The sequence below is a fragment of the Pipistrellus kuhlii genome, unplaced genomic scaffold (assembly GCF_014108245.1).
Source record: "Pipistrellus kuhlii isolate mPipKuh1 unplaced genomic scaffold, mPipKuh1.p scaffold_m20_p_2, whole genome shotgun sequence".
Classification (NCBI taxonomy): Eukaryota; Metazoa; Chordata; class Mammalia; order Chiroptera; family Vespertilionidae; genus Pipistrellus; species Pipistrellus kuhlii.
The window spans coordinates 74,957,881-74,983,163 of NW_023425515.1; positions in this window are offsets into that span (position 1 = coordinate 74,957,881).

The window sequence follows — 25,283 nt, forward strand, 5'->3', positions numbered from 1 at the left end:
ATCATCATCATCATCATCAACCTATCCTTAGGCTATCATTTTTAAACTGCAGAAAATCTAAAACAAAGAGAAGATCTTAAATAAAGCCTGAGCAGATAAACAACTTAACTATAGAGGAACCCAGATGCAAATTAGAGCAGACATCTTGTGAAAAACAAGGGAAGGAAAAAGAGTGGAATGAAATATATAAAATGTTGAAAGATAAAAGAGACCACCATCTAATTCTTTATCCAGCAGTATTATCTTTTATAAGTAAAAAATAAATAAAGATTTCATCAGTGGACCTGACTTATAAGAAAAGTTAAAATAAGTTTTTCTTTTCTTTTTTAAATATATTTTATTGATTTTTCACAGAGAGGAAGGGAGAGAGATAGAGAATTAGAGACATCAATGAGAGAGAGTCATCGATCAGCTGCCTCTTGCACACCCCCTACTGGGGATGAGCCCGCAACCAAGGTACATGCCCTTGACCAGAATTGAACCTGGGACCTTTTAGTCCGCAGGGTGATGCTCTATCCACTGAGCCAAACTGGTTTCGGCTAAAACAAGTTTTTCAAGAAGAAGGAAATGATATAGATCAGAAACCCATATCTATGTACAAAAAGGAAGATTATGAGAAAAGGAATAAATAAAAATATAATAAAATATTTTATTTTTTCTTACTCTTAATTAATATAATAGATAACTATTAAAATAATAATAGTAGCAATGTAGTTTGTGATTATTTAAGTGAAATAAATATAATTTTATAAAGAATGGAACAATTTTTATAAGATAAAAGTATTATCTAGGAGTTAGTATAGTACTATTTAAAAGAAGATTTATATTATGTATATTAAATAGTCTAGAGCTACCACTGAAAAATAATTTTATAAAAAAGTATAATTGATGTGCTAAGAGATGAGAGAGAATAGAATTATAGAAATATTAAACTAAAACCAGAGAAAGCAGAAAGGAAAAGATAGTGGTTTTTGGAAAATGAACTCATGCAACAAATAAAAATAATTAGAGTAGGCAGGAAACAATCCACTATATTAATATTATTTTAATGTGAATGTTTAAATACAATACTTAAAAGAAACCTGACTCTCAAAATGGAAGAAAGAATTGTGCTGTCTAACACAAATCCACATTATATATAAAGACATTCATAAATTGAAAATAAATGAATGGAAAAGGTATTTCATGGAAACACTAAGTTAAAGAAATACAAAGTAGCTTTATTAATTTCACTGAAAGCATATTTAGAACAAATGAACTTTTCAGGGATAAAGAGGGGCAATACATATGATAAAGAGGCCAATTCTCTAATAAACCATAACAATCATTAGAATATAGTCACCAAATCTCTGTGTGCCAAAAAATGTGAATTCAAAACTGATATATTTTCCAGGAGAAATAAATAAACTCACTATTAAAGTTGGAGACTTCAAAACCCCTTATATATAAATTATCGATCTAGCAGGCAGAAAATCAGTGAGAATACAGTGATCTGAACAACATCATAAATCACCTGGGCCTAATTGACATTTATAGACTACCTTATCCCACAACAGCAGAATGCACATTCTCCTCAACTCACATAGAACATTTACCAAGATAGACCATTCTGGCCTATAAAACACACCAAAAACAAGGTAAAAGAATAGAAATTTAACAAAGTATGTTTTCAGACCACAATGGAATTAAATTGAAAATCAATAGCAGAAAGATAACAAAACAAAAAAAAAATCACAAAATATCTGGTTACACAACATACTTTAAAATATGTCATAGATCAAATAAGTCTCAAGGGAAAATAATAGAATGAAGTAGGAGTAGGTCATATGGAAACTCTTAATATTTCTCTAATTATTCAGTAGGTCTAAAACTGTTTTTAAAAATAAGGTCCACAATAAAAGCTATGCCATCTAATAAAAGAGTAATATGCAAATTGAGCATCACTCAACGACACAAGATGGCTGCCTCCATGTGGTCAAAGATGGCTGCCCCATATGGATACAAGATGGCCACCACAAGATGGCCAGCAAGGGAGGGCAGTTGGGGGAAACCCAGGCCTAGAGGGGAGGGCAGTTTGGGGAGGCAGGCCTGCAGGGGAGAACAGTAGAGGGGGACCAGGTCTGTAGGGGAGGGCAGTTGTGGGGCAGGCCTTCAGGGGAGAGCAGTAAGAGAGAACCAGGCTGGCAGAGGAGGGCAATTGTGGGTGATCTTGTAAGCAGGGTGGGCAGTTAGGTGTGACCTGGGCCAGCAGAGGAGGGCAGTTGGGGAAGACCAGGTCATCAGGGGAGGGCAGTTGGGAGGGCAGGCCTGCAGGGGAGAGCAGTAGGGGGGACCAGGCATGCAGGGGAGGGCAGTTAGGGGCAAGCAGGCCATCCCTGGAGCAGTGGTCAAAGTCAATCAGGATTGCAGGGGAGTGGTTAGGGGTGATCAGGCTGGCAATCAGAAGTGATTAGGGGCAATCAGGCAGAGGCAGGCAAGTGGTTTGGAGTCAGTAGTCCTGGATTGTGAGAGGGATGTCCGACCACCCAGTTAGGCCTAATCCTGGTGGGTCAGACATCCCTCAAGGGATCCCAGATTGGAGAGGGTTCAGGCTGTGCTGAGGTACACCTGCCCCTTCAGTGCACAGATTTTGTGTACTGGGCCTCTAAACCTATATAATAAAGAGCTAATATGCTAATTAGACTGGACAGTGGAACAACCTTTTGAAACAACCAGGGGTCAGGGTGCAGGGCCATGGGGCCATGAGGCAGCCTTGGCTGCAAGGGCTGAAGCAACTGGGGCTGTAAAGGCCTACTCTTGCATAAATTTCATGCGTCAAGTCTCTAGTAGTTAATACATCAACAAAAGATTTAAAGACAATAATAAAATATGTTCTATTAATAAAAATAATGATAGATAAGGAAAATAAAACAAATAATAGATGAGACAACTAAGAAACAGCTGGCAACACATTAGCTTAAAACAAAACCATAGTGATAACATAGTAAATATAAGCAATCTAAAGACTATAGTAAAAAAGAAGGAATTACCAGAATAAATTATTTAAAAATTCAATTACATGATGCCTACACTATAAAGATTTTCAATTTATGTCACAAATGCATCTAAATGAAAATAATGGAATACATACACAAAATTTACTGAATCAAAAGGAAACTGGTATTTTATTAATATCAAATAAGATTTTAGAGGAAATAATATTACCAGAAACAAAGAAGGTCATTTAATAATGATAAAAAGGTAAGTGTATCTAAAGAACATAAAAGTTCCCTAAATGTTTGTGCACTTAATAACAGAGTTTCAAAATCAAGAGCTACATTTTATAGAAATGTAAGGAGAAATAGATAAGATAAAATTATGATTAGATAATCTTATACCCCTTACTCAATATTTAATAGAAGAGTAAAAAATCATAACTTCTAACACTCCTTCAGTATCAGAAAGAGTAAGATAGTAAGCTACACAAATTGACTTCCTTTTAGAAATACAGTATAGAGAGGGATAAACCAAACAAACACTATCTCAGGGATTTGATCAGAGTTAGTATGAAAATTGTGTCATGTTGATTATATGTTCCTGGTATTATCCCAGTATAATTATGGAAAAATATCAAACAAATCTCAATTAAGGTCAATTTTACAAAATATTTTAACTTGACTCAACAAAATTGTTAAGGTCATCAAAACAAAAAAACTGCTACAACCTGAAGAAACCTTAAAGCCACAATGACCAAGTTGATCATTTGGCCATTATACAACTTTTAATTTTAATATGCCCTTTAAGCACATACAGCAGAATTTTTTTCCATAAATTTCAAAAAATCTGTGATTTCTCATGGCATGAATTTACTAATTACATTTTACTGTATGTCTTACTATTTTCCTCTTTTCTTCTTAATGTTTCTCTTCATTATTTGAAAATACCAAAGTAACCTTACTTCAGTCTTTTAAAATTAACATAGGGTAAATTTCTGGTGAGAGAATGTGACAGTTCAAATTGATTATTTAATCTATTTTCACACATATTAATACCATGGTAGAGCATTAATTTTCCTGGTACTGGGAATATTTTTTAAAATTTCTGCTAATTATGGCTTTCATTAAAATGTTCCATTGTGTTTTATTTTAGAAAAATATTATCCACAATATATAATTTTGTATTAATTCAATAAACATAAAATGTCAATATAAACGTTTTAAAACATCATTATGGAATTTTATCAACTAACTGAACCATTCTAAGTGTGATTCAAGTGTTCTATTTTTGCTCAAGCAAAATAAATTAATAGCTCAATAAATAAAGAAAAATGTTTTTCAGAATAATTAATGGTATAGACATGTGCCTTAAAATACACAGAGACACACACATACACACACACACTGCTTAAACTTACCTTTTGTTTCTTTCCAACTTACCTTTTAAAACTATGTTCCATATAACCTGACAAATATGATAAATCTAAGTAAATGGTTTTATTATACAGTATGTCTTTATTTTGTCATCTAAACTCAGTCTTTCAAGACTTCATTTATAATAGGCAATTCATCAACTGTACCTTTTTAAATTTCTCAAATCTAATCTCTATCTTTTCTACCATACTTCATCTCCCAATTGAGAAATGAGAAATTCTTAAAAGGAAGTATCACAGTTGGTAGTGTATTGAGCTAGACTTAAGACATTTGTTTTCTTGCCCTTATGCCATAAAAGCTAAGAAAACCATATTTATGCCATGCTACTAAAGTTTTATGAGTCGGTATAGCAAAGGACATGGTTGGGATTGATTCATCATATCCCAAAGTGGAAAATGAAAACATCATGTCAAGATAAAAAACTTAGAACGATAAAGCTATTATTTTGAAGTAACTAGAAGCTAGGCATGTTCTAAAAGGCTCTGTATGTAGTTTTGTAGCATAAATCCAAATAAATAAAAATGATAAAAAAGATGTACACAGATATGTGTATATATTTTAAAATATACTCTATCTTTCCAGTTTAGAAAACAAAGTTTCCTGTAAGAATATATTTATTATTTTGAATATCCCAACCTTTTTGTCTGTCATAAATGACTTTAGTTTTTGTGGAATGACAGTATGTTTGAGACCTCATATATAATCCTTTGAAATCTAAAATTAGACTACATGAATTTGAATTTGATCTCTTTCACTTATCACCAGTGTAAAAAAAAAAAAAGGAATTTTTTTTAGAGTTATTCATTTTATCATCTTTAAAATGGAACTAATGAAAATAACTTTTATAGCTAAGTTGATTTGATTCTAAGTAAATGAATATAAAGCACATGAAACAATGTCTGACTTAATAAACTTATAATACTAATAAATAACTAGTAATTATTTATCTCTAGTCAATTTCCTCCTATTGCAACTTCATAGTCAATAGAGTCAACTCTGTGTGTTTTTTGTTGTTGTTTGTTTGTTTTAATGTAGTCACATTTGTTTATTTTCTCCTTAGTTTCCATTGTCCTAGGAGCTGTATTGGGAAAGATATTTCTATGACATATATTTGATATTTTGCTGCCTATGGATTCTTCTAAGATTTTTATGGTTTCCCATCTTACATGAAAGTCCTTTAGCCATTTTGAGTTTATTTTTTGTGTATGGTGTAAGTTTGTTGTCTAATTTCATTTTTTTACATGTATCTGTCCAAATTTCCCATCACCGTTTATTGAAGAGATTGTCTTGACTTCATTTATGCTCTTGCATCCTTTGTTAAATATTAATTGAACATAATGACTTGAGTTGATTTCTGAGTTCTCTATCCTATTCCATTGGTCTATATGTCTGTTCTTGTGCCATTATGGGGCAGTTTTGATAACAGTGGCTTTGTAATACAATGGGTATTGTGATTCCTCTAACTTTGTTCTTCTTTCTCAAGATTTCTGCAGTTTTCAGGACCTTTTTTTATTTTTTTATTCTAGATGAATTTTTTGGACATTTGTTCTAAGTCTGTGAAATATGCCATTTGTATTTTAATGGGGATTGCATTGAATGTATAGATTGCTTTTGGTAATATGGACGGATATTTTAATTATGTTGATTCTCCCAATCCATGAACATGGTATATTCTTCCATTTGTTTATGTCTCCCTCTATCTTTTTTTTCAAGGTCATGTAATTTCCTGATTACAGGTTCTTTACCTCCTTGGTTAAGTTTATTCCTAGCTATCTTACATTTTAGTTTTTATGTTATTTATTTATTTTATCTTTTTTTTTTTTTTTTTTTTTTTTTTGCAATGGTAAATGGGGTTTTTGTTTTTGTTTGTTTCTCTTTTGGTGAGTTCATTATTGCTGTATAAAAAGGCCATAGATTTCAGGGTGTTAATTTTGTATCCTGCTACATTGCTGAATTTATTTATTAAGTCTAGCAGTTTTTGATGAAGACTTTAGGTTTTCTATGTATAATATCATGTCATCTGCAAATAATAAGTTTTACTTATTCTTTTCCAATTTGGATACCTTTTATTTCTTCTTGTTGTCTGATTGCTATGGCTAGCACTTTCAGTACTATATCGATAGGAGTGGTGAATGTGGGCATCCATGTCTTGTTTCTGTTCTTAGAGGAAATGGTTTTAGTTTTTGCCCATTAAGTATGAGTATGATTTTGGCTGTAGGTTTGTCATATAGGGCTTTTATTCTGTTGCGGTATGATCCTTCTATTCCCACTTTGCTGAGAGTTTTTATCAATAAAGGGTGTTGAATTTTGTCAAATCCTTTTCTATATCAATTGATTTGATTATATGATTTTTGTCTCTCAATTTGTTTATGTGATGTACAACTTTTATGGATTTGTGGGTATTATAAGAGTTGCAACTCTGGAATAAATCCTACTTGATCATGATGTATGTAATGTAAGGCTGGATCTGATTTGCTAAAATTTTGCCGAGGATTTTAATATTTATGTTAATGAGGGATATCAGCCTGTAATTCTCTTTCTTTGAAATGTCTTTATCTGGTTTTAGGATTAGGGTAATGCTAGCTTCATAGAAAGAGCTTGGAAGTGTTCCTTCTTCTGAATTTTATTGAATAATCTGAGGAGGATAGGTTTAAGTTCACCTTCAAATGTTTGGTAAAGCTCCCCTTTGAAGCTATTTAGACCAAGAATTTTGTTTGCTGAAAGGTTTTTGTTTTGTTTTTCTGCTTCAATTTCATTGGTAGTTTTAGTCTTATTTAGGTTTTTTGAATCCTCCTGATTGTGTTTTCAAAGATTATATTTTTCTTAGAATATGTCCGTTTTGTCTAGGTTATCTAGTTTGTTGGAGTAGAATTTTTTTTTCTTTTCATAATCCTTTCTAGGTGGGGTCAATTCTGCACAGCAAAAGAAACCCTCAACAGAACAAAAGACAGCACACTGCATGGGAGAGCATATTTACCAATATTATATCTGATAAGGGTTTAAACTCCAAAAATTTATAGGGAACTCATACAACTTAAGATAAAAAAAGATTAACAATCCAATAAAAAAAAAAATGGGCAAAGAACCTAAATAGATAATTTTTTAAAGAAGACATTAAAAAGACCAAGAGACATATGAAAACATGCTCAAAGTCATTAATCATCTGAGAGATACAAATCAAAACAACAATGAGGTACCATCTCACACCTGTCAGAATGGCTATTATCAACAAATCAACAAAAAACAAGTGCTGGTGAGGATGTGGAGAAAAGGAATCCTTGTGCACTGCTGGTGGGAATGCAGACTGGTGCAGCCACTGTGGAAACAGTATGGTGTTTGCTGGAAATGTTAGTAATGGAACTTCCATTTGATCTAGTGATCCCACTTCTAGGAATAAATCCTAAGAAATCAGAAACACCAATCAAAAGGACACATGCACCCCTATGTTCATAGCATCACAATTTAAAATAGCTAAGATTTGGAAACAGCCTAAGTGCCCATCACAGATGAGTGTATTAAAAACCTGTGGTACTACTATACAATGGAATATTACACTGATGAAAAAAAAAAGACCTCTAAAGAACTCAAAGAACTCTTATTATTCATAACAACATGGATTGACATGGAGAACATTATGCTAAGTGAAATAAACCAGTTGGAGAAAAATAAATATCACATGATCTCACTTGTTTGTGGAATATAATAACCAACATATACTGATAGACAAAAATATTAATAGATCCAGAGATACAGAAGCATTATACAGACCATCAAACCTCAGAGGAAAGGTATGGGAGGGTGGAGGGTGGTAAGAAATCAACCAAAGTACTTTTATGCTGACACATAAGCATAACCAATCAATACAGATAATAGAGGGGTGAGAACATGTGCTGGGGTTGTGTGGCTGGAGAGAGATCAGTGGGGAAAATGAGATATACGTAATATTATACTTTAAGCAATAAAGAATGGATATTAAAAAAAAGTAATTTCTGGTACAAATTTCCTGTATTTGTAATGATAGGTACTATCTTTAGTAGTACTGAATTCTAGAATACTCAATCTAAAGTCTTACTGTACCATAAAAATGCCTATTGATTCCAAGTAATTAGTTCCCTAAAGATTAAACCTTCATTTGAAACAAAAGAAGTAGAACAATGTTGCATCCTTACAATAGAAAGTACTGATTATAATTACAGATTAATGGATATATTATCTCATTATGTGTAACTAGAACAAGTTGAAGGCATATAACTGCCAAACACAATTTTTGTGTCTGTTATTTAGAAATTGGAATACTATTATGATGCAGAGATCAGTTATTCAGATTTAGAAATACTGGTTCATTATTCAAAATTATTTTACATCAACCTTTGTCTTGTCTATATGTCAAAAGAATTGTTAGTCTGAAATTCTCCCTATTTAGTAATGATTTTATGAAACTACTAGAGGCCTAGTGCATGAACTCATGCACAGGTGGGATGTCCGGCCAGACCAGTACCAATAGCCAGATCTGGGCTGGGCCTGTAATGAGGAGGAGACAGTGGGAGGTTGGCCAGCCTGCCTTCCCGGATTCTGCCTAATCAGGGCCAAGCCAGCGGAAGGTAGGGGGGATGGAAGGGGGGGGGAGGGGGAAGGGGGTGCCATGAGCAATTGGTTGGTGGGTCCTGCTCCCGATTGGGGAGGGGGGCTGACTGGGGCAGGGGTGGCCATGGGGAGGGGCTGTAGGTGGTAGGCTAGCTGGCCTTGCCTCCGAATGGGGCTGGGGAAGGGGCTGTAGGAGGTTGGCTAGATAGCCCCACCCCAAAATAGGGTGTAGGAGGCCAATTGGGGACCAGCATCCTGGAGGAAGGGCCATGGGTGGTTGATCACTTGCCCTTTCCTTGATTGGAGTAGGGGGGGCTAGGAGGGGCAGAGCTGGCTTGGGGTAGGGGCCGGCCATGGGCTGATTGGGGTGGTGTAGGCACATCAGGGGCAGGGCTAGCCAGGGGAGGGGCTTCAGGAGGTTGGCTGGCCAACCTCACCCCCTATTGGGGTGGGGGGGATTAGGGGTGGGGTTGGCTATGGAGAGGGGCTTCAGGCCAATCAGGGTGGGACAGGCTGATTGAGGGTGGTGCTGGCCTGAGGGAGGGACCTGGGAAGTTGGCCAACTACCCTGCTCCTGATTGGGCTGTTTCGCTGGCCACAGTGGGCGTCATAACGCCCAGTTGCTCTGGTGTTACAGCATTCTGGTCACTGGCTGTATATATATATATATATATATATATATATATATATATATACATATATATATATATATGTATATATATATATATATATATATATATATATATATATATATATATATGTGTGTGTGTGTGTGTGTGTGTGTGTGTGTGTGTGTGTATGTATATATATATTTTTTTTTGAGAAAGTAAAATAAATTGACACTCACATTTGCTTTTGTTTCTATGACCTGAAAATCAATACTTGCAGATATTGATTTTTTCTGCTGTTCTCTTGACCAGTGGCTTAGATGTGTAGTTGTTTTCTATTTGTTTTTTCCACCACACTGGTTCTGCATAGAGAAAGAATAAAGCTTCTACTCAACGCAATTTTCTTACTTCAGATCTTAGTTATAGGAAAGGAATTGTGTACCTTTTTCTTATCTCTCTTCTATGTAGATTTGCACAAGTTTTTCCATAAAAGAGCTGTGTGTGTGTGTGTGTGTGTGTGTGTGTGTGTGTGTGTTAAGTTTTGATATTCTACAATTTGTTTCAATACTGGCGAGATGGCAGGGAACAATAATAAATCTCTGCCTTCATTTTATGTCCACTCTATGGGGAAATTCAGAAACTAAACACTAAGTGAATAAATAAATTCAATGATTTCCCAAATACTGAATATATAAAGAAACAAATAACATGAAGATGTGATAGAGAGTGACATGAGGTTTTGATGGTTAGGAAGAAGCTTTAGATAGTGATGTCAGTAATGCCCTTTTTGTGACAATGACATTTGAACAAAAACGTATCTGATATAAAGGGACAGGCTATACAAAGTGTTGAGAACAGCACACTCAAAATACTCTGGGGTGAGAACATGCTTCATGTGTTTGAGGAGGCGAAATAAGTCTAGTGTGACAGTTGGAAAATGAGTGAGGAGGGATTAAGAGGTGAGGTTGGAAGAATAAGACAGATGATAGAGAGCCTGCTTTAGTATGATACACAGCCTGAATTTTATTGCTAGAAGGCCACAGGTATTAGAGTATAGTGTTTGCCTCTAGAGGAACTGGGAGAGACTGAGAAATGTATGCGCCTGTCTATAATTGCCATTGAATGAAATAGCAAGTTAATATAGAAGCATTCATTTTCAATAACATTTTTGTACTTTCTAATATTAGGTAATGTGTTTGAAAGACTGCTATAGATGCTTTCAGAGTTTGATGAACATGAAAAATTTTATTTTCATATTACATTTAAAAATCAGGACTCTTTTAACAGATTGTTCTCAAAAGTAACTTCATTTATATTAACACAATTGTTCTAAGAGTGTTATAGCATAAGAGTGAAATAGCATTTCTTTTAAAAAATATTTTAAGATAAGCATTAAGAATGCTAGAATCAAGGAATTCTGGTACTTGGATCATATTTGGTATAATTTCAAATCTTATTTTTTCTATTTCTTTTTCACTGCTAATTATATTGCACCTTTTTTGATAAGTTATACTTATTTGGTACATCCTAATTATTTCTTCAGTGTAATTTATCTTGTAAGACATAAAGTAAGAGAATATTACAGCAACTAAAACGGATTCAATTGTCATATTTAAAACCTGTTTCAGTTATACAAAGTATAACAGTTTTTTCTCATAGTACTCTCCTATGCACTATTGTCTCTGTGAATTTTGTTTTTGTTAATATCCATCATTATTACTTAAACTATAAGAACCTATTTAAATACTAAGTTTATCACACAGAATATTGAGTCACACTCACCAGAGCAGCACCAATTTTTCTTCCTTAGTAATATATTTTACGTAAAATATTCTGGAAACATTTTGTTCACTATAGAAGAGGCCTTCATTCAGAAATTTATAAATGTTATTTTGACAGCTATGTTATATACTGCAGGATTTCAGTGAAATATCATGTAATTGAAGTGTCTTGATTATCCTTTTAAGATATGAACAGCTCAAATGCTTTACTTATTAATGGGAATAATATAAGGTCTAAGTAGAAAAAAAGCTACATACTGTGAATGATTTTAAGGTCCTTAATCTATGATTTTGATAGGTTTTTAAAATAATCATTATCTATTCATGTACCTAACTCCAGACTGTACTTACTATTGATGAAAAGCATGGTTCAATGCCATACTTTCGTTAATAGTAGGAGGAGAACTTTCACTCCTTGCAGCTGTCTAGGCCCCCATAAATCCACTTCTTCTAAGTTCCTCTTACCTTGGAGAAAAGGAGTTTGAAGGCTGATTATAATCAGAGTCTAGGTCACCTATTAGTCAATACTTCAAAAGCAGAAGGAATTAGTGTTTATTTTCAGTGCTATGAATTAAATGATAATTTATTTTCATTGCAATATTTTTTTTACTTTTGTGTACATTTCCCTTGGGACCCCTCTAGGAATCTGATATAAATGACAGGTTGAATTCAGGCATTCTTAGGCCTGTGACCCTAAGTTGTTATAATAGCATGAAAAGTAACATACAACTCTATTTGGATTTGTTGCACCTTCAGGGGTGTAGTTATTAAAAGGAAAGACAAGTTAGCTGTCTTCAAAAAGTTCAGACACATATAAATATCATCCAGCTGCATGTGGATTTAATGGTTGGAGTGTCCTCCCCTTTGTCCTTTGCACTGAAGGGTCATGGGTTTCTAGGTCAGAGCACATACTCAGGTTGAGGGTTCAATCCAGGTTGGGGCACAAAAAGAAAGCAATCAGTAATCAATCAATCAGTGTTTCTCTCTCACATGGATGTTTATGTCTCTCTCTCTCCCTTCCATTCTCTCTAAAATAAATGTACCGTATTTTCCGGCGTATAAGACAACCCCCTAATTTTACAGTTAAAACGTACAATAGGTTTAGGCCTATATTCGCTGTATAAGACTACCCCCCACTTCCGAGGCAACACCAGTTCTTTTTTTAATAGACCGCCTCTCTGACTCTGGCCAATCTGAGCAGGCTTTTTACTAGAACACAGTGTACATGTTCTGTACCCGAAGCTACATGTGTTCTAGTAAATTTAACTGTAAAATTAGGGGGTCGTCTTATACGCCAGAAAATATGGTAAAAACTCACAAATATATCCTCAAGTGGGGATTAATAAATAAAAATAAATATAAATATTGAATTATTGCTCTATAGATAGCAAAATACAGAGATGCACATTTTATTCTGCTTGGGTATGCAGAAGAGGAGGAGTATTTTTTTTTTAATTTTTTTTTTATTTTATTGATTTTTTTACAGAGAGGAAGGGAGAGGGAGAGAGAGTTAGAAAGGTTGATGAGAGAGAAACATTGACCAGCTGCCTCTTGCACACCCCCTACCAGGGATATGCCCGCAACCAATGTACATACCCTTGACCCGAATCAAACTTGGGACCTTTCAGTCCCCAGACTGATGCTCTACCACTGAGCCAAACCGGTTTAGGTGAGGAGGACTATTTAAACTGGATATGATATTTGAGTTTGACTTTGAAGGGTGAATACCTTTTTTTAGATGTAGACAAGAAAGGACATCCTATGTAATAAAAGTCTAATATGCAAATCATCGGAATGGTGGAACAACCAGTTGGCAGGGGGCAGGGCCAGTGAGTGGGTGGGATCAAACCAGACAAGGCAGGTACCAGTGGGCAGAGGGGAGGGACAGTGATAGTGAGATGGCAGCAATCAGCAGTTGTGGAGGGGCGATAAGGGTGTGGGGCCGGCCATTCACTGGCTGCCTCCAACCCTGATCTGCCCACAGGTCACCTCCTGCAGAGGGAGGCCAGACTGTGGCTTAAGCCATCAGTTGGACATACCTCGAGGACTCCTGGTCTGTGATAGAATGCACGCTGGACTGAGGGATCCCCATGAGAGCACAAATTTTTGTGCATCAAGCCTCTACCAATAAAATAAAAGGAGCAAGTTTGAACAAATGTTTTAATACATTTTTATTAAAATGATCAGAGGAAGATATGCTAAAGATTGGGAAAATATATACAGACAGAATCAAAAAATGCTTTCAGTAGGAAATAATCAAGTTTTGGAATAACAATTATGCCCTAGTATTGAGAAAAAAGAGTGAGATAAGAAAGAAAAAAGATGTTTTTCTGTGTTATAAAAATCCTGTTGAATTCTAAGTGAAAAACAAAAGGAGAGAAGCTTGTTTTAGAAAGTGGTTCTTAAGAAACCTTTAGAGATTGGTTTGAGGAATCAATACAAAAGTAAGTGAATAAGCATAGGGAGCAACTGGAAATGAATGTATGTTGGTTAATTCCAAATATAACTTTAGAATTTATCATGATATAGATGATATATGGTAAGTTGGGCAAAATATACATTTAACAGTGTGTCAGGTAAATTTTGGTTTAAAATATTGTTTTTATTGTTGAATTGGAAGTGGCCAAGGAGAAGTGGGAATAATATAAATAAAGCACTCAGAAACCTTCTGGGCACTCCTTTCTGATTTTCAAATGAACAGAGTAAGCCAGGAACAGGAAGCCAACTTCAATGAAAATCATCACATGGTCAAAAGGAATGGGAACAGTGGGCCAGCCCTGGGATGGCAATCACAGAGTATTTCTGAGTCTATGAGAGGGAGACATCAGAGTCTCCCAGATTTCCCAATACATCTGAGGGCTCTCACTTTGATGGGAGTCCAGATTAATGTGAAAGGGGAGCACTCAGCTGAGCACACGACCAGGTCATTTGCTGCTGCAGAGACATTTCTTTGGCCATAATAACTGTGCATGGGAGAAAGTCAGTAATCCGTTTCCTCTTTCCAATGCCCATTTTACATCTATGTCAGTAGGGCAGTTCATTTTAATAAATAAATAACCATATTGTTTTGTTTCTAAATCTCAGGAGAGAGTTTCTTAATATAGTGACAGAGCAGCAAGCTGGACATTAGTAAACACACAATATAAAACAGGCAGGGGTTATGAAGAGAAACTAAATTCCCCAGTAGTCGGTGCAGGTGGTAGTTTGATCATTGTTCTGCTCAATATTACTGCTAATATGAGAGTGTTTATTCCCTAAACTTGAAACTTTGGTTTCCTTCCATATAATAAAATGTTAACAGGTTCCAGGACAGAGGATTTTTTTTTTGCATGAAATTAATAGTCTATCCATAAAATAAAAATAGAATATTGTTGTTATAATTAAGAATATTCATAGTAAAAAAGGTAACAAAAAATCATAAATGAGAGACTTATTGAAAACATGATATCGCATTTGATAATTATTCAATAACTTCTTAATTTGAACCAAGAGCCTTGGGATATATTGATGGCATTTAAAAATAATTTCTATGTATTGAAATTCTTATGGTATTTTTAGACCATCTCATTGGCTGGTATCTCTCCAGCACCAAATGATATATTATTTTTACTGGCCATCAAAGTAACATAAAGCATTCTGAGATAGGTAGTCATGTGGATTGCTAGCTTGGAGACAGAAGATGATAGTGTCAAAGAATATCTGCAGAAGAAATATTTATACTTTTTATAAGAACTAATATGATAAAAATGTCTTATCTGAATTAGATTATGAATGAAATGTTAAATTAAATTTATTCATCATTCTTATCATTAGATTTTACTCTCTGAATGTTAAAGTAAAAATGATTTTTTCCAGTCCCCTGGTGGGCCAAACATGATAGGAATTAATTTTGATAAAAATACTGAGTATAATTTCCAGAGGGAAAAAGTTAAGTATTCTCAGGACCTATAACTATTGAACAAGCTATTGCTATATTATCTCAGGCCATCAGTGGCAAAATACACTGGGTTTTGTGTTAAAATGGATTTCTCTGGCCCAGCTGGTATGGCTCCATGGTTGAGCATTAACCAATGAATCAGGAAGTCAGGGTTCTTGCCTGGGTTATGGGCTCCACACCTGATTGGGGACATGCAAGAGGCAGCTGACCAATTATTCTCTCTCATCATTGATGTTTCTATCTCTCTCTCTTCCTCTCCCTTCTTATCTGAAATCAATAAAAATGTATAAAAATGGATGGCCTTGTTCTCCAACCTCTCTTATTTAATTAGAATAGCTATGAGTAAAAAATAGAACATGCATTGTTAAGCAAACTGGTAATGTGAACCTTATGCACACGAAGATTTAAGAACCATTAATATAAAGATAGATGGTTGTTATTGTTATTTTATTTTCCCTCTATCCTTTTATAACACAGTATGAATTGAAATAAATCTTGGAAAACCATACTCTCAGTAAAATGCATCTATACTAAGCAGCCAAGGTGCCCAATTATGAGGCAAAGATCACCGTTAAAATAGGCAAGAGAGGTGGCTTCAAAAACAATCTAAGTGGGGCTGGTTGAGTTCACTTTGTAAGAACTATAAGAAAGAGCAAGGATGTCAAAAACTAATCTGATTGTAGTTTAGAGTTTGGACTGGAGTGCTGACCACAGCAAAAGAGAAGAAGAAGAAATATAGAAGGACTGGTCAGAGTGTGCTGTAAAACTTCTCAGGGAAAATAAAATACTTCATCAGCAAAGCTTAAGGTTATGGGTAGGAAATGTACAGAAAATCTGCAAATAAAATAAAAACCATTAACATTAACATGAAGAAAGTAAGAGAAAAGAAGCGTTGCTGAGCAAACTTCTAGAGTATATGAGAATGAAAGGGCAACAAAACTGTTGAGTCATCAAATTGTCATTAACCTGAGGAGCAAGTAGAGATATGAAAAATAATTGACTCTAGCATAGAGTATGAAATGTTCTAAAAGTTATATCACTACAAGAAATATCATAGTAAATGGACAATTGAAAGTGTGTCTAAATTTGGGGAATATAGTTAACTATACAGTGATATTTTGCATCAGTAACAAACATACTTGCATTACACAGAATAGTCTCCTTTCTATGCAGGTGAAGACTATTCTGAGGGTTTGCTATCCAGAAGGAAGAGTTACAGGTATATGAAGGTTTGTAATAAATTGCTTTAATAGGGAAATGTCCTGGCATTTAGGGGGCAAGCAAGTAATTCTCTACAAGCGAGAAGGCTATATTTTAGAGAGCAGTGAGTGGGGGGAATGACAGACTTCTCACAACTAAATTATGGAAACCAAATGCATTTCTACCTCGCTCCTATTTGGATCCATCCATAAGTACTTGAAAAAAAAATTTCTTTTACACTAAAATCCAGATTATGAAACACTATCTAAATTAACAACTGCGTCCAATAGTTCTGCTTTAGTCTTTATAGAATAAACAGAGCCCAGTCAGTGTAGCTCAGTGGTTGAGCATGGATCTATGAACCAGGTTCAATTCCTGATCAGGGCACATGCCCTAGTTGTGGCTCAGTCCCCAGTAGGGGAGATGCAGGAGGCAATCAATAAATGAGGTTTCTCTCTTTCTATCCCTCTCCCTTCCTTTTTGAAATCAATAAAAGTATATTAAAGAAACATAGACTCTGATTATTGATTTGCAGGCTTTCAGTCATTATTCAGTTTATGTTGCATGTACCTGCTATAATGTGACATAATGTAATGTAATGTTATGATATGATATAATTATCTATATATATAAAAGCATATTATGCAAATAGACCAGATAGTAGAACAACCGATCGCTATGACATGCACTGACTACCAGGGGACAGATACTCAACGCAGAAGCGGCCCCCAGCCTGCAGGCCCCAATCACCCCATAGGGAATGGGGAACTGGGGATGGGTGGTGGTAGACACAGGTGGTGCCAGGTCAAGGCGGGTGTGAAAGAGCAGGGCCCTGATTGCCCTGCTGGTCGCCTGGCACACAGAAGTGTTGGCTATAGAGGGGCAGGGGCAGCTTCCTGTAGCTGGGGAACATCAGCCCTGATCACAGGAGAGGCTAGGGACCCTACCACTGCACAAATTGTGTGCGTCAAGCCTCTGTAGTATAATATATAATAATAATATAATATAATATAATATAAATAATATAATTCTAATATGTATAAAGAGCTAAGTGTCGTCATGACCGAATGGGTGACTGATCACCAGGAGGTACATGGAGCACCTCTCAGTCCCCCCTTTCTCCCAGCCCCCAAGCCGCTAACCCATGGGGGGAGGCTGGCAGTGGGGTGGGACTGAAGACTCTTGAGTGGCAGTGGCAGACTGCTTGGAGGGGTGGCTGTGAGCTTATCAGAGCAGTCACCCAGGCAGCAGCAAGTTTCACAATGCAGTCACGGGGTGGGGGAGTTTCATGGAGCAGTTGTGGGGTTGGGAAGCCTCATGGAACAGTCAAGGGGTTGTGAGCATCACAGAGCATCCCAGGGCAGGGAGCTTCATGTAGCATCACAGTGGGGCAGCACAGGGCGATTTCATGCACACTAGGCTTCTAGTATAATAAATGTAATGTAATATAATATAATATAATATAATATAATATAATATAAATCATGTACCTAAAAGCAGTGACCAGACTAATTTACAAAAATTGACAACACATATATGAAATTAGAAGTTGACGTTATCCCTAGCTGATTTGGCTCAGTGGATGGAGCATCAGCCCATGGGCTGAGGGGTTGTGGGCTCAATCCCCAGTGGGGAGCATGCAGGCGGCAGCCAATCAATGAATTTCTCTCATCATTGATGTTTCTCTCTCTCTCACCTTCTTCCTTCCTCTCTTAAATCAATAAAATATATATTTTATAAATAAAATAAGTTGACTTTATTTTGAAAAAAATTACAATAAATTGTCAAACCTGATTACTGCTTTGCCTTACTGATGATGAAAGTGTTTAAAAAGTTTTGAAGTTGTTGCATTACAGGCATAATACATGCATCATCAAAAGTGTTTATACCCTAAGTATTGTACTAAAGAGTACGCAGAAGAGGAATTGTGAAAAATTCACTTGTTAGACCTCAGTTTAAATCCATCACACTCAGCTTAAATAGCCATTATAAAATCATAATGAAGATTTCCTTTAAATTAATCTTCCCATTCTCCCCAACACATGCATCCTGATCTTCACAGAAACAAAATAATTATGAGATATAGCTTTCCTTATAATCAAGTTAAACTATGGAATAATAGGCATGTTCAGATACAGTCAATAGAATTTTGCTACTAAGGGCATCTGATGTTTGCCATTATATTTTTATTATTTAAATCTGTCCCCACAATTTCAGAAGTATCTTAAAATCATTCTCTATATAGAGAGACTAAAGAAATATGCACATATTGAAATAAAGAATGTTTTAAGCTTTTGAGTAAAATAACCCAGGCTATTTTACTTTGTGTAATGTGCCTTTGAATAGGCTCTGACTCATTCCTACTTACATAAAAAATTTAGATTTTAAAATATAGGTAAATAGCATATAATGCAATTCACTTTGTTATACTAGGATTTTATAGTCTAAGAAGGAAACTTCTCTTTTTAATTTAGGTAAGTCTCTTAGCAATTTATCATTAATATTTGTTTTGAAGGTACTAGAGGCCCAGTGTAAGGATTTGTGCACCAATGGGGACCCTCAGCCTGGCCTGCAAGATCAGGCCCAAACCGGCTCTCCAACATCCCCCTAGGAGTCCTGGATTGCAAGAGGGTGCAGGCCAGGCTAAGGGACCCTACCAGGGCACAATCAGGTTCTTGAAGGGATCATGGGAGGGCCCCAGGATGTGCCTGGCCCATCTCACCTAGTCCAGATCAGCTGGAGCCCAGCAGCCAAAGAACCTACAGGTCTGAGCATCTGCCCCCTGGAGGTCAGTACACGTTATAGTGACTATTTGAACAGTCAAACAATCAGTGGGAAGCTCAGCATATTAGGCTTTTATTATGTAGGATTGTAAAAAAAAAATTATAAAATACATACTGAGTAATAATTACATTTATAACATAATTAAATTATGTATTTCAGTACACTTTGTATTATCAAATGTTTTTTTGTTATACTTTGTAAAAGAAGTAGAATATATATTTCAGTCTGTAACTATTGGAACAAGTATTAGGTGCCTGTTTGTTTCAGTTTATACAACTATAACTCTTTGAGATACCATAGGAACAGAAACAAAATATGTAAACAAAAATAAAAACCTTAAAGTATTATATATTTTCTATGAAAATTTATTAAAAAAAGTAAAATAAATTTTATTTTATTCCACAAAGCACAAACTTCCTAGAGTAAACAGTAAAATCAGAAATTTTGTATTTCTCTAAGAAAAAATACAAGTACACAGCTAAATCAAACCAACATCTTTTTTTATTTTGGAATTATATATGAACAATACAACCAACAAGTAAAAAAAAAATTGATAAAAAGAGTATGAAAAAAAAACTTAAAAATATAAAGAAATAGAAAGGTAAAAAATTAATAAGTAGGTTAATATAATTGTCAAAAAATGTTTAAAGCTTGTTTTTACAATAGTAATGTATAGTGAATTCAATAGTAAAATTACATATTAAACTACCTATCTATATCTATCTATCTATCATCTATCATCTATCTATCTATAAAAGCCTAAGTGACCAAATGACCAAACAATCAAATGACCATCGACTGGTTGCTATTATGCACACTGACCCCAGGGGGCAGACAGTCAATGCAGGACCTGCCCCCTGGTGATCAGTGCCTTCCCATCCCCATGGCTGGCTGGCCTCAATCAGCCCCAATCCGGACTGGGCAAGATGCCCTTATGAGTCCCCATTGCCAGCCAGGCCCAGGTACCCCATCCATGCACAAATTTGTGCACCAGGCCTCTAATATATATAGTGCTGTGAATGGGATATTTCATGCAAAGATTCTTGACTTTTAAAAATATATATTGAAATTTTTATGCCAAAAATATCACATGTATTAATGATTAATATTAGCATGATTATTCTTTTTGCTTTGATATATATCTTCTTTGCAAGAACTAAGACTGAGAGCTATTGAATTTATGCACTGTGTTAGCAAATTTGCCCATGTTCATTTGATGGTGCAATTTCAGGACAATAATTTATGTAGAACACTAATTTAAAAAGTGAATTTTTTCAGAATCATTAGAAGTAGAAACTGTTTCTGTATAAATTATATGAATATACAAAATATGTCTATACATAATCTTCATTTTATAAAATAGATACTAAGAAGAGTGCATAAAAATATGTTAATATGTAACCTGTCAAACAACTTATCTGGTTTATTTCTTGTTCTCATATTTTCTATTATTGTAGTATACAAATATTATATATGCTCCTGTATGGTAAAATTTAAGAATTGAACTAATGTCTTTTAATCCACTCTCCTCCTATCTACCATCATGTTTTTCCTAAAATGCAAATAGGATTTAAACATTTCCTTCATAATAGCTATTAGTGAAGTTCCATTGGCTTAGGATAAAATCCATAGTATTCAGCCAGGCACAGAAACCCTTTTATAATCTGACCCCTGCCCTAATCTGTTGAGGTTATTAATGCAACACATAAAATATGCATATACATATATTTACCCATTCATGTGTTTACAGTCCACAGAGTATATTATCACACTTAATATTCTTTACCCATATCCTTCTCTGTATTGTATATATAATATTGAATATAATAAGTCTTTTAAACTGCCATTGACTACAGAGTAACTATCCCATCTCTTTGCTTAAATTATTCCTTTTTCATAGGTCTGTCCATGTACTACCATATTGTTTTGTGATTAATTTGCTTTTTTTCTCTTCCCATAAAAATAGAAATGGGGTGCTGGAAGTCTTATTTAATATTTCAGTAGCACAAACTGAAAACACACCCTAAAATATGTGGAAAATATAAATTTATAATTGTTGAGCACCTAATTTTCTTCTCAAAATCCCTAATTTTACAGATGAAGGAAACATTTGATTAAGGTGACATTAATAATTAAGTTGCTGAGATTTGGACCCAGTTTTTGACAGTCCTGAAGTTCTCTTTATGCTATATCACATTGCTAAAGTATGCAACTGAGTAAAACTTTGGAACTTACTTTACTTATGCTATCTGTTCATTGGTACATCTTAGGTAAGGCAAAATAATGGTCATGGTTGGAAGCAGTAAATCTAGGTTGATCCAGTTATCTCTTTTCTGATTTAGGAGGAATGAGCTATTTTTTCTATGGGTGTTTGAGCAAAGTTGTCTTACTTACTGATGATTTATTTTGGGTGATCCACTTGACCAATAGAGCTTTTTATTACAGAGGATCCACTATCCAGTGTGATTAAATATGTGCAGTTGGCTTGTCCAGAGATAAACAAGGAAAACAGACACATGTGTACATCTAACCCAACCTGAAATCACTGAACTATGTAAAAATCAAGAAAGTAAGGCTATATCTTGCAAAATTAGAGGTATCCCCTTTGCAATGTTGTATGTTTTCATTATTTTAAGACCATGTGTCATAATATGATTATAAAATCATGAAAATATTTTAAAACATGTTATTTAAATAACATGTTGATTGAAGTGTTCTAATATACATTAGTTCAGAAATGTATAAATAGATTTCATGTATAATTACATGGATTAGCTCTTTTCAGTATGTCCAGTGATGAATGTTTTCAATAAACATGTATTTAAGATTAGGAAAACATTTTTTATTGTGTCTATTTTTTAACTAAATAAATTGATTTTGACTCTTGCTATTTGTCAAAAAATTACTATGTATTTTCTTTTCCTCACAAATTACATCTGCATAATAGTCCTCTCTTAATCATGCTTTTGCTTTTCTCAGTTTGTTACCTGCACTCAACTATAGTCTGAAAACATTAAATGGAATGTTTCAGAAATAAACAATTTGTTAGATTTAAATTACATGATGTTCCAAGGAGTGTGATAAAATATCTAAGTGGCATTGTAATACCTGGAATGTGAATCATCCCTTGTCCAGAGTATCCACCCTGTGTACGCTCCCTGCCCATTAGTTCCTTAGTAGCTGTTTCAGTTATCCTACTGCAGTGCTCATGTTCAAGTAACCCTTGTTTTACAAAACAATGCCACATTTACACAACCTTTATTATAGTACCGTTATAATTGTCCTATTTGTTGTTATTTATTATTGTTAATATTTTCCTGTGCCTAACTTATAAATTAAACTTTATTATGGTTATGAATATATAAGAAAATACAAAATGTTAATATATATATATATATATACCTCTCTCTCTCTCTCCCTCTCTCTCTCTCTCCCTCTCTCACTCTCTCTCTCTCTCTCTCTCTCTCTATATATATATATATATATATATATAGTTTGATAATAACCACATTTCAGGCATCCACCCACTAGGGGTCTCAGAATATATCCCCCTTATATAAAGCTGTGAAGAGTGAATGCTGTATTTACATACACACAAACACACACACACATATGTGTATATACATAAACATATATATGTATCTTTTATTTCTCCCTGTAGAATTTTATCCAATTTTTAAAAAAAGTTATTTTCTCTCCCAAATTTTGATGCTCATTTATAATCAAATTTTGTTCCTTTTAAAGATAATCTTATTCTGAATATTTTCCCCTTTAAGATGAGGAACATACATTGATAAGAACTATAGGAGTTGGTTGTTACTCACAAACAATGGTCAACAATTAGACAACACAGCTTGTAATGGATAATTTCGGATCAAAAAGGTAAAAAAAAATTATCTATCTGTCTATCTCTCTATATATTTATCTATCATCTATCTATTTACCTATCTATTTCTATATATCTATTAATATACTAATAAAAGGGTAATATGCTAATTAGACCAGATAGACTGGACATCTTCCGGACATAATTCCTGACAAAGCCAGGAGCATGGCAAGTGAGCCTGCAAACCGCCCCTGGCCCCTTACCCAGGCCGGTCCCATCTCCCAGTGGGGACCCTCTACCCTGATCAGGAGTGTGGGTGGCCTGCAAATCCCATGGGCCCTTGCTCCAGATGGTCCCTCCTCCCAGTGGGGAGCCCCCACCCCAACCAGGGCCTCCTTCAGGGCAGGCCAGCCAGCCTCCACCTGTGCACCAGGCCTCGATCCTGTATAATAAAAGAGTAATATGCAAATTGACCTTAAAGGTCAGAATGACCATTGGACCACCTCTTGGTCCTTTTCCCCAGCTGGCAGGCTCTCATTGCCTATTGTCCACCTGTGGTGGGAACAGGGCCAACAAGCAGGCAGGGACAGCAGATCTCTCAGTCACTTCCCTGACCACCAGGCACCAATCACTCGATGGTGACTTGGGGGCAAGGGGTGGGTGCTGATGGGGAGCAAGGCCCACTGTGTGCAGCTGGGGAAGATGGCCTTGATCTTAGGTCAGGCCTAGGGACCATACCTGTGCACAAATTTCGTGCACTGGGCCTCTAGTGTATACACACACACACACACACACACACACACACACACACACACACATTTTTTCTTCTTCTTTCTATTTGTCCATCTGATCATTTTATCTATCGTGAAAAGATATTAACTAGGATTAGTTCAAATTCTCTTTAGAGTACTGCTGATCACTCCAGTTACTATGGTTGCCTAGTTGACTGCACCTTCAATTCCTATATTTATATATACTATAAAATATATTTCTATTTATATCTTAGATATATCTATACCTGTATCCACATTTATACCTAGATAGCATTATTTAAATTTTTATTGTAAAACATAGTATGTATGCCTTCTTTTAAGTTTTAGGAGACTAAGAATTTCTCAATATTGCTGTTGGTATCTTCAAGAAATTATTGCATACTCTAAATATTAGTGTTTGTGTAATTGGTTCCAATTTTTTAAACTCTTTAAATTATGTATATCTCCTATTTCTGTTTTTCTTTTATATTTTTTCATCACAAATTATTGGAGGCTAGTTAATGTTGTTTCTTCATCTTATTTTTTAAAAACATATTTTATTGATTTTTTTTTCCTTTACAGAAAGGAAGGAAGAGGGATAGAGAGTTAGAAATATCAATGAGAAATATCAATTAGCTGCCTCCTTTATACCTCCTACTGGGGATGTGCCCACAACCAAGGTACATGCTCTTGACTGAAATTAAACCTGGAACCCTTCAGTCCGCAGGCCAACGCTCTATCCACTGAATCAAACCAGTCAGGGAATGTCTCCTCATCTTATATAAAGAAGTCATAAGAGAAGTGGAAACCATTAACCTTTGTTTACACACTTTTCTGTATGATGTATTACTCTTTTTATTCTTTTTTATTGACTTTATTTTATTTTTAAAAAATATATTTTATTGATTTTACACAGAGAGGAATTGAGAGGGACAGAGAGTTAGAAACGTCGATGAGAGAGAAACATTGACCAGCTGCCTCTTGCAGACCCCCTCCCCTTCCATTGGGGATGTGCTTGCAACCAAGGTACATGCCATTGACCGGAATTGAACCCGGGACCTTTCAATCCGCAGGCTGAGGCTCTATCTACTGAGCCAAACCGGTCCCAGCTATTCTTTTTTATTGACTTTATTGGGGTATCACTGCTTAAAAAATTATACAGGTTTCAAGTGGACAATTCAACAACAAATCATCTGTGCACTGTCTTGTGTGTTCACCACTCAACATCAAGTCTCTATCTGTCACCATTTATCCCCCTATACCCTCCCCTACATTCCTCCTCCCCCTCCCCTTACAATCACCACATGTACGTCTTTTTAATTAACAAGGATATTTTAAATATTTTTGTCTGTTCAGAAATAAAAGATAACATTCCTATTTGCATTTGTAAGTTGCAAGTATT